Source organism: Camellia sinensis, chromosome 2 (genome assembly GCF_055761805.1).
Source record: "Camellia sinensis isolate YWXY chromosome 2, ASM5576180v1, whole genome shotgun sequence".
NCBI classification, from domain to species: domain Eukaryota; kingdom Viridiplantae; phylum Streptophyta; class Magnoliopsida; order Ericales; family Theaceae; genus Camellia; species Camellia sinensis.
The window spans coordinates 155,023,297-155,034,853 of NC_138962.1; the positions used below are offsets into that span (position 1 = coordinate 155,023,297).

The 11,557-nt window shown below is 34.6% G+C and overlaps 1 long non-coding RNA gene across 1 annotated transcript; it reads right to left on the minus strand.

Annotated features, from left to right (window-relative positions):
- Positions 1-306: 306 nt before the first annotated feature.
- LOC114312086 (uncharacterized) lies at positions 307-9,405 on the minus strand. The gene is made up of 2 exons (XR_003646736.2): positions 9,257-9,405; positions 307-604 (listed from the first exon to the last, which is right to left on the minus strand). It is a non-coding gene; the product is annotated as an uncharacterized LOC114312086 (long non-coding RNA).
- Positions 9,406-11,557: the final 2,152 nt, after the last annotated feature.

Sequence of the window (11,557 nt, forward strand, 5' to 3'; positions counted from 1 at the left end):
ATATTGGAGGTTTTGGACAATGCAAGTGAACCCTAATGTGATATAGGCATGATTGAGGTTTTCTCCACCATTCAATATTTTCTAAAAATTAATAAAGAGATAAAGTAAGAATACCGCCTTCAAATTTGTGAAATCAGAGTATTGACACTATAATACTTGAGTGCTTGATTTTACCCAACTAGCTTTTTCTGCTGAAAATAAATTCATTCAATTCTTGTAAAATAGAGAAGCCGCAAAAAACAGAGGATGTTATTCGAAACAGATTTTTGAGTGAAAATTCAAGTTCATATGCTCAAACATTTTAGAAAAAATTCGATTCCAAGATCCTGATCCTGCATTTTACCACCATAAAAATTTCAATTCATGGCTATGTGGCATGTTTTATCCGAGTGCGGGTAATGCATTTGTCATATCTAAAAGCAATAGCATAAGCTCCTTATATTATACGTATTACTATGACAAGAAAAATTTAAGCATAATTTGTAACAGAAATTGGACTACACAGATTTTCATATGTCCACCACCATGAGAGTAGCTGTCACATCCCCATTCCAGACGCTACCAGTCTCTTGTGGGATCTTTTCCATTTGCTTCCTCCTTGAAACTGATAAATAATGTAAAAAAATAAAGTAATCAATGAGACATCATACAGATCCTCAATAAAAGGATGCAACTAAGAAAGAATTTTAACAGGCATAAAAGAGTTTTCTTTTTTTCTTTTTGATCAGCATAAATAGAGAATTTTATTGATGCAAAAGAAAATACATCCAATGTGCCCAACAGATATATCAATACTGGTTCAAGTACAAGATGCATCATGGCAAAACAAACCAACTAGGTTGGCACAAGGAGAGGTGCTAATCATATGCAAGCACAAAAAAGAGAAAGCAACTGGAGTTGGTAACGGGCCAACCAAGAGAACACCCGCATTTTCAATTAGAAACAAACACTGAGAACAATCAAGACATCAAATCAAGCTCATGGTAAACTCCTCAGCGGCAGCTATTGGATCAGACCTCTCTGTTTTCAAAGCTGCATCTCCTAGCAACTAACAAGGCGTCAAACAAGAGTTTCCATCTCTTCTTCAGTTTTCATCCCTTTTCTCTCTTTAATTTTTGAAGTCACAGGCACAAGGACCACATTACTGCAAAAAATAAGGATCCCCCCCATATGATCTTCCAAATCAGCATATCTAGAGTCAAACCACCACCATTCAAGTAATGATAATAGTCACCACGGGCAAGGATGGTACAATGCTAAGATATATGGTGTGTATTTACCTCCATGCCTGTTACTTATATTGTATTCCAACATATATATGGTTGATTAGTTGTTATGCTGAAGTGAAATAACTCATAGCTCATAATGCGTAGTTGACAATCATCATCATCATATCTTGCTGCAAAGCGATCACCTTGTTGCAATGTGGGCATTACTGTTAAGCTATAAAACTTCAAATTGTTGACCATGATCTCATACTAGAGATAAAGCTCAAAGCTAACTTTGAAAGGATTTAATGAAATCACGAGATGAACCTCATTTACCAAGGAACACTAAGAAAAGCATCTTTTGGCAAGGAACAATTCTAGGACTACATATTCCATGACAAATACCCGTGTTGCAAAAATAAATAAATAAAATAATAAATAAAACTACATAACTTTACTTCGGCAACAAAACACCATTGTAAAAAGCCTTTTGGCCACCATAAATAATCCAATTCAAATTTGATTTTATTTTGTATTTTTCACGGCAAACTTCTTGTCGCACAAATACTTTGACGTTGCCTTGGTTGGTGTTTTTAATTTCCCCTCCCTCTTCCCAATAAATTGTTGTGCCCTAATTTACTCTCTTCTCTTTCTAATCTCTCTCAGAGCTCTCTCTCCCTCACTCATTCTCATTGCAAATCTCATGCACTCCAAATGGTATATAAATTAAAGCAATTACTTAAAATTACAGCTTCTAGCAAGGAAATGACTCTCATTGAAGCAAATGATGGAACAAAAACTGCTATGCAATTTCAAGAGAATGAATACATACATAAATATACACATTTATTCAATACGAAATTTTATGGTCTGAATGTCTTAACGAATCATCTGACATTTGAGAGGAAATGAATTCATGTAATTAACTCAAGTAATTAAGATTAAACCTTGTGAAGTTGAGTTGTGCATGCTAAAGTTCCACTCAAATCAATGCAAGTTGCACTCCGTCACGCCCTCAAAATAAACCCATTATATATATATCATTGGCATGCAATATTAAAAGAAACCAATTCATTATCTCATTCATCAGAGTATTACAAAAAGAAAACATTACATGTACTATCAAATTAAATGCCCTATGGGCTTACATTTTTCCAAGCCAACACTTGGACACAAAAATATGAGTTTTAACTCAAATACAAATAAAGCCCTAGGCTTGAATGTCAACAGTGAACTATATATATTATATTCACATTCTTCCAATGTCAACAAACAGATGAGACTCAGGCTCAAATCAAAACACTTCATACTTCCAGTTTGATACACATTTTAGTGCTGTATCAATAAAAACACTTCAATATAAATAAGCACACATAAAAGTGATGCTAATGGAGTCCATCCCCTATCTCCTCCCAAACAAAATCCGATTTAGAGGTCCATCTCCTATCTTCTCCTAAACCGTGGAGTACATCCCCTATCTCCTCCCACACAAAACAATGTATGCACATGCAATGCTCAATCAATACACGTATTTTCTGTATTAATGCAATAGTCAAAATTAATGACTTAACCAATGTGATTAGTTTCAGTTATTCCTAATCCACATGCAATGTCTACAACAATCACGACTATCCTCCACCGATAGCCCAAAACAGTTATTTCTAGACTGGAAATAAATATATCAACAATTCAGTAGGCGAGTGGTTTAAATTATCCCACTACACCATTTAATCAATGAATTCCTCAATTTCATGAATTAAACCAAATTCCCAAATTCCCTTAAACTAATTATACAAATTAATTTATTAATACAACTAGGGTTTTTCCCAAAATTACCAAAGTATCCCCAACATATCAAAATACCAAAACTTAGAACAAAACTTATAGAATGGAGTAGGAAATCCCTACCTTGAAGAAATAGCCCCAAAAGAGAAGATGGAGATGAAGACCCAAACTCCAAAGTGCTCCAAACTACCAACAAATCAGATTAAAACGAAGCCCTCGACTCACACACTCTTTTTAATGAAGGATCTAGGATAGAAACACACCCTAAGTGGATCAAATCTAAGAGAGAAGGTGAGCAGGGTGAGAGAGAAGTCGGACCTTAGGGTTTGGAATCTAAAAAGAGGATGAAAAACTGATTAAAAACCCGCTGCTGTCTAATTAAACTGGACAGGCTCGCTCGAGCGAAGACTTGGTCGCTCGAGCGACCAGACACAAGAAATACTCGCTCGAGCAAAGAAAAGCTCGCTCGAGCCAAGAATGCAATGCTACGGGCCCATACTAGACGCAATCGCTCGCTCGAGCTAAGAAAATCTGGCTCGAGCCACCAAACACAAAATACAACCCTCGCTCGAGCGACCAAGTACTCGCTCGAGCGACCAACCCAAAAACTGGACAGCAACACTTGGTTTCCGAACCCAACCAACCTGAAACAAACCTGCCCAACACATCCTATAACTCCAAATAAGAAAATAAAGAATGACAACAACAATTATACAATGATAGAATCTACGGAACCTAAGTCCGGATACAATAATCAAATGGGAAAAGACCGGGGTCGCTATACACTCAAACACGAGGCATCTTTAAACCTAATTCCATTTATTGATTATGCTCAAGACTGTTAGCTTTTGCACGTTTTGAAATAGTGAAAAGGAGTTTCAACTATGTTTTATATTACATGAACTTCTTCAAATTTATGTTAGGCATTTCACAGTTGGATAAGAATAGGAATATGTGTCCAAAATGTTAGGCAGACGTACAACCCACAGATATTAACAAATAGTGAGTTTACTATGTAACTTAAATAACAGTTCTGTTACTGCTGGCCTGGTGGTTGGGGGCTTACACCCATGTGAATTAATTGGGTGACGCTCGGGGCAAGACTCAAACTCATTAATTATGAGTCTCAAACTCATTAATTATGGGTCTCGAGTGCCTTACCATTATTATACATTCAGTGAGGCTCGCAGATCTCTATGTCACGATGCCTCCGCATTGTCAAGCATGTCTAGACCCTTTCTAACTATTAATTCCCAAGGGAAAATGTTACGAAAATAAATTTTTTACTTGATTTTCTTACGACTAGACACAAAGCATCGGTCTCGTATATATTTATTAATTTGTACCTTACTATCTTTGTGTCTAATATTAAAAAAATCATATGAGAATTTTTTAATGTATCACATTACTCACTTTCAAGTAAATACAATTGAGAGGGTTGCCACACCACCCCCCTTCTTCCTTTTTTATGTGCCCAAAAAATGCATAACACTTCTATTTCGTTGATAACATGCTATACATTGTAATAAAAAATATTTTACCTTAAAATTTTGTATCGAATATTTAATAAATATAAAATTCAATATTCTACAGTGTCATTGACTAGAACAACTATTAGAATTTGACGCTTGCAAGACACATCCACATCTAACATGGGCCACATACACTAGTTTTATAGATAGAATAGGAGACAGAAGAGGGAGAAATTCATTTAGTTTGTTAATTATTGTCTTACCATGTGAATAGAAAGAAAAAAAGGTTTAAAAAAATTAAAAAAATAAAAAGAAAGAAAAGAAAAGGAAAGGAAATGGTGGTGTTATACAAATAGAAAATTTATATAGATTTTGTATTATTTTAAAAACAAAGGCCCATCAATGTGAGTTTTATATATATGTTAAAAATCGTTGTTACATCATTTTAGTACAAAATTATGTATAAATTTTATATTTGTACAAGACCTAAACTTCAAGTAAAAATAAAAAATAAATAAAAGGTAGATGAAATAAATAAAAAGCTCATCATTGGAAAGAGTAGGGGCGTAGCCATTTTCATTACAGTTAGCCAACAAACCAAGCTGTGGGCAATTTCGACGGATACATACTCAAGGGCAGTAAGATGTGGCATAGCTCCAAATGACAAGGATCTTGTAGTTGTCCCTATCGGTAATACTTTCCATCGGTAAGATGTACGGGAAAGAAATACGCCTTCTCGTATAATCCTGTTGACCAACTCCACGCTCCTCCGTACGACGTCGCTTTGTCACCTGAAAACACAAACGAGAGCTAGCCGGCGGGTGTGTGCCGGAAACCTCTCCGATGCCTAAGTCAGTGGGCTTGACAAATAGACAAAGCTCTATGTTCTCAGAAAGCAAAATTGTGTTGTGTTCAATTACCTCCTCCAAGGTGATGTTTGTGAGCTTTTATAAGTTTTCTGTGGCACAATCCTAGTAGGACTTTTATTCCTCCATGCAGAGTCCTCCTAGGATTCATACTCCTAAGGATAATGCTTATCCTTTTACACCCTCCTCCACTGCTTAAACCAAGTGGGATGGTTTTGACTTTGGCCGAACTACTAAATGACCGAAATAAGCTTGGCTATGCAGAGCCACTGAGTAAACCGAACTATTCTTAGTTCGGTTCCACCTTTAACTCTATCCTTATCTCGGTTTTCTCATGTACAACCAATGGTACGGTCTTAGACCGAACCAATGACTTTCGGCCGGTATGACTCCAAGACCGACATAACTCTAAGTCGTTCCTGGACCGAAGTATCTTTATAATTCCTGAGCCGAAGTAATTTTACCTCCCTGGCCGGAGTAACTTTGTTTCTCCTAGGCCGGAGTAACCTTGCCTCTCCTGGGCCGAAGTAACCTTTTGCATTTTTCTTGAGCCAGAGTAAGCATTACGACCTTTTTACTTAGTCCTTCGCACTTTGGGCCACAAAGCCCAACTCGCAGCTCGGCCCAATTTTTTCCAAAAATTACCCTCTCATATACATACTCAAGGGCAGTAAGATGTGGCATAGCTCCAAATGACAAGGATCTTGTAGTTGTCCCTATCGGTAATACTTTCCATCTCCTATTTCCTAGTCCCTTAAATCGCTTCAAATTCATGAGGTAGAGGGATTTTAGGAATGGGAAGAGTCCTCTTGACATAGAAGAAGTCGGAGAAGAACGAGTGTTATAATCACCACCACTACTGCTACACTCCTCTTCCTTACAATTGTACTCCAAGGAATCCAAATAATGGTTGTTGCTATTTTGTTATTTCTATTGCTATAATTTGGCAATGAATAGTGTTATTTTGTCAAATTATAGCAATGGTGCTCCAATGGTCATTTGCTATTTTTGGCAAATCTCAACTAACTTTTCCTCCAAATTTGTAGGTATTGTTTGGATATATGTTTTTTGTGATTTTATTTTTGTTTATTTTTTGTGTTTTGTGATATTTTTTTACCTGTTTGTTATAAAAATTTTATATTTATATTATTCACAACTAGACAAATATAAAAAAATTTAAAAAAATGAAAAATTGGAAAAAAAAATTTGTTTGTTTAATTCACCCCACCAAAAAACATATCACTACATATTTAATAAATTTTTTTAAATACACATAAAAAATAAACAATCATCAATACCAACAACCAACCACCAACAACCATCCAAATTAAAAATTAAAAATTAAATGGCATTACTAAATTAAAAAATAAACAACGGCTCCTCCATCTATCTCTCTAGAACAATCTGTATCCATCTATCTATGACACCAAGCTCTTTCTCTCTCTCTGCTCTCTCTTCATTCATTGCCCTCACCCACCGATCATTATCTCTCTCTCATCTTTTCTCATCTCCTCTCCTCAAATCTTCCAAATCAAACCCTAACCAAGATCTCTCTCCACTGATCTCCATCTCTCTCCACTGATCTCGGTCTATCTATCTAGAACAAGCCGATCTCTCTATCTAGAACAAGCTGATCTCTCTATCAAGATCTCTCTCTACTGATCCATCTATCTATCTAGAACAAGCCGATCTCTCTCCACTGATCTCGATCTCTCTCCACTGATCTCGGTCTCCATCGATGAAGCCGATCTCTCTCCACTGATCTCGGTCTCCATCGATGAAGCCGAAGCTGGTTCAGTCACGGTTTTCCAGCAGAGTAGTGTGAGTTCGGTCCCGATTTGGAGAAATGCAAGCCCTGGTTGATCCATTACGCCCCTCATCTCTACCCCGATCTTCTCAAAGGTCTTCATTTCATTCCTCTAATCGATTTCTATTTATGTTTTATATTTGGGTAATTAATCAGTTTTTTGTATCTTCAAGTTCGGGCCCAAAAATTAATTAATCAGAAAATCAAAATTATTTTTTTTTTTTTGAATTAATCAGTTTTTTTTTTTTTTTTTGTGAATCTGTTGGATGAATCTGTAATTTTTTTGGATTTGGATTTGTTTGAAACTGTTTGATGAATCTGTGAATCTGTAATCAAATTGAGAAACACATAATAAATTTTTTTCTGTGAATACGTGAATCTGTTTGATGAATTGGCTGAGTTGGCATAAAGTGAGGGAGAGAGAGAGAGAGAGAGAGAGAGAGAGAGAGGGAGGGAGGGAGGGAGGGAGGGAAGGAAGGAGGAAGGGAGGGAAACCGTTGGTTTTGGCTGAGTTGGCATGAATGGCAGCTGCCAAAGCTTGTGTCAAATTTGACACAAGCTTTGGCATTTCTCAAATTTTGCAGCTGCTATGTTTTGCCATTAGAGCATCAAAATTCAATGGCAGCTGCTATATTATAGCAATAGCAGCTCCAATGGCAAACCATTGGAGATGCTCTAACAAATCCTCATAACTTGAATAGAAGGATGTAGCCCAAACGGTGTAAGATGTTTCCAACTATTACAACTTGATAATGAAATCTCAACAAGATTTCAGAGGGACAAACAGATGTTGTTTACCATCATCCAACTTGGGAAACTCTTTCCGCCATAATTCCCTATCATCAACTTCTTCAGATTTGGGTGTGGCCGTAGGCTTTCAAGAACAACAACAAATTCCCGTCATCAGTAACCATAATAGCGTCCTCACTGTCCCAACTTAATAATACCAATGACTCGAGGAATTCCAACCTATCTAAGTAGTAGTGGGTTGGATGTATTTTCCATGTTTTATTGACCCCCTCAACCCTTCAATCGACAGTTTTCCTCGTAGATTAACTAGGCCTTCTAACTCACTTAGCCCTCCACGCATCCCAGCAGTAGACCTATCTTTGCTGCCCACTACGAATCGTGTTAGTGTATGAAGAGAAGTGAATTGGCCCAATCCACATGGCATATGACTCAACGCATAGCAGCCATCAATCTCAAAAGGTGCCTTAGGCTTACTAGATTCTTAATCTTTCTCGGCAATTCCTTGAGTTTCCAACAATAATTGAGTTTTTGCAAATTTTGCAACTTGCAAATGCTTTCTGGTAGAATCATGAATGAATTTCTAGAGAGGTCAAGATACCTTAGATGCCTGGACTCACTTATGGAATTTGGCACCTTGTTAGTACACAATTCAACCAAACCCAACACCCGTAGGCGCCTGAAATTTGAGATTGTTTTATTGATCCAATTCATATGCTCTGTTTTCTTATCTGAATATCTAAGAGGATTATTATCATGCGCAAGAAATGTTCGCAATTTGTTTGCTTCAAGCAAGGGAGCTGGAATTTCTCATGGTGAGTTCACATCAATGCTAAGCCCCCATACATGATGAGTTCTTGTAACATCTTTTGCATCCAAACCAACTATGCAACATTCACTCCCAGCCATCAATTTTGCAAGATCATGCATTTTGCAACCCATTATATTTGCCAAATCGTCCTTTCCATCATTTTGGAAGGACCTCCTTAATAAATTCATGAAATATTTTTCTCCAACATCCTCTAGGTGTTGCATTTCATCCGACAATTTAATAAATCCCTTGAGCAATCCACAACCGAATCAATTTTTTCTTATCAATCCAATAATTTTTAGGAAATAATGAACAATATGCAAAACAATCATCATTTTGGAAAAAGGACCTCCTTAATAAATTCATGAAATATGTTTCTCCAACATGAGTTGTGTTTCATCCGACAATTTAATAAATCCTCGAGCAATCCACAACTAAAAAATATGCAAAACAATCATCATTTTGGCTCTGGATTTGAATGAGGCTCTGGACTTGATCAACAACAACCAAAAAATAAAAAAATAAAATAACATGAAGAGAGAGAGAGAGAGAGAGGTAACTTAAAAAATGAAGATGAGAAAGATGGATGAACAGCCGATTGGCTCATCATAGGCTCTGGACTTCATCAGCCGATTGGGTTTACTGAAGATGGAGAGATTGATGAACATGGAGAGAGAGAGAGAGATGGAGATGCTCAGCCAATTGAGTTTGATGAAAATAAAGATGAGAAAGTGGGAATGGTCCCTTCTGATTCCAGAATTCTCACCTCAGCCGTTGGATCGTGAGAAAATCAACCGTGTGGATGGTGTCTTCGAATGCAATAAGACCGTTGTTGTGCTCTTTTTTTATCCTAAAAAAAAATTTAAAAGAAAAATTGCAAAACAGATAGAATAACGGATATAAATACAACGGTAATATTTTTTTATGTCTCAGCACTAATTATAATAAATAAATAAAAACGGCCATATTTTTTTTTTTTTATAAATTTAAACTCTCAATCTCAATTCTATTTCACAGAAAATAAATTACATTTATCTTCTTCTCCTCTCTTTTATCTCAATTTCAACTCACAGCAAATCTCTCAAATTACATACATTATTTTTTTCTAATTCAGTCCCCCATTCTTCTATGGATAGGTGCATTTCTTTTGAAGATGACAACAGTTCAATGATTGGTAACAAAACTGTTGGTAATAATCCAATCGGTGAGGATAGTGTCTTTGTAAGGAGTAAAAGGCATATGAGTAGGAAAGCTGTAAAAGAATTATTTCGGAGAAATCAAGTCATTGAAGCTGAAGTCTACAAATTTAGCAATGTGTTGGAGACATTTAATCAACACTTTGCTGAAAATGAAAAGAAAAAAGATAAAAGAGAAGAAAAAAGGATTCAAGCATGGCAAGAGATGAAAGAACTTGAGATCAAAAAACAAGAACATGAGATCAGAAATGAAGAACATTTGATAATAACTACGAACATTTCTCATTTGGACCATCAGGTAAAATCGTATTACATAATGCGAAAAAATGAGATTTTCGCCAAGTGGTCTGCAAATGTCAGCAATCCAAATTACAATTTTCCTCTGCCTCCTGACGAATAATTACAGAAGAATGTATTTTTTAATTTTTTAATGTCATTTATTTTTTAATATAATTTTTAGTTTTTATTTGCAATGTCATTTTTATTTTGCAATATAATGTAGTGGTCCATTTAATTTTGAGTATTTTTTATGTTCCAATGTAATTTTATTTTTTTGTAGTGGTTGTTTTTTGGTGGGTTGAATTATATTTAATTTTTTTTTTCAATTTTTCAATTTATTTTTCATTTTTTATATTTGTCTAGTTGGGTATAATGTAAATATATATATATTTTTTTACAAACAGTTAAAAAAAGATCACAAAAGACAAAAAATAAACAAAAAAAGAAAAAATCATTAAAAAACCTATATCCAAACAACACCATTTAGAGAGAAAGTTGGTTGAAATTTGCCAAAATAGCATGTATACCATAGGAGCACCATTGCTATAATTTGACAAATTACTTGTATTCATTGCCAAATTATAATAACGACAATGGTATTATAGCAAATACCATTGAAAATGCTCTTACGTGTTAAAGTTATACTTCCATTTTATTGTTTTTTAGGAATTATGTAGCTTATTTAAAAATTATTATAGATTTATAAAAAAAAATTAATTTTAATTATTAATTTATATAAAATTTACTAATTATTTGTAATTTTTTAAAAAAATTCTAAAATGAAATTTTTCCTAGTTTCTTTATGAGTTTAGTTTTTCCTATATTCATATCTCAACATTAGAGAATTTAAAGAATTTGTAAAGCTTACTACAGATTCCGTTTTGATAATTTAAAATGTTCATTTAATAGGATTTCCAAAGTATATCATACATTAAAAAAAAATTAGTCCAATTCAATAATTATAATTTTTTTTTTCATTTTATGACATTTGTCTCTAAAAAATAGACGACAAATACATTTTTAAAAATAAACATCCATTTTTTAGAGATAAACAAGAATAAAATGAAAATGTTATGATTATCAATCGATAGAGTTTTTTTCATAGATGATATACATTGATGGTCGTACAAAATAAATGGTTCTGATCATCGAAATAGGAATTGTGATGAGCTCTATGGGCCTCACAAGTTTTCGCATGTTAAGATGTGAATATAAAAAATAAAAATAAAAAACTCAATTATTTGCTTATTATCGATTTGTCTTTTTTTATTTGTAAAAAGTTAATGTGATTAAAATTTACATTTAAGAGGAAAAAATATATCAAACGGTCAAATCTAAATTTTCATTTGTTTTTTAAAAATTCATATTCAATAAATATCTTGTTTG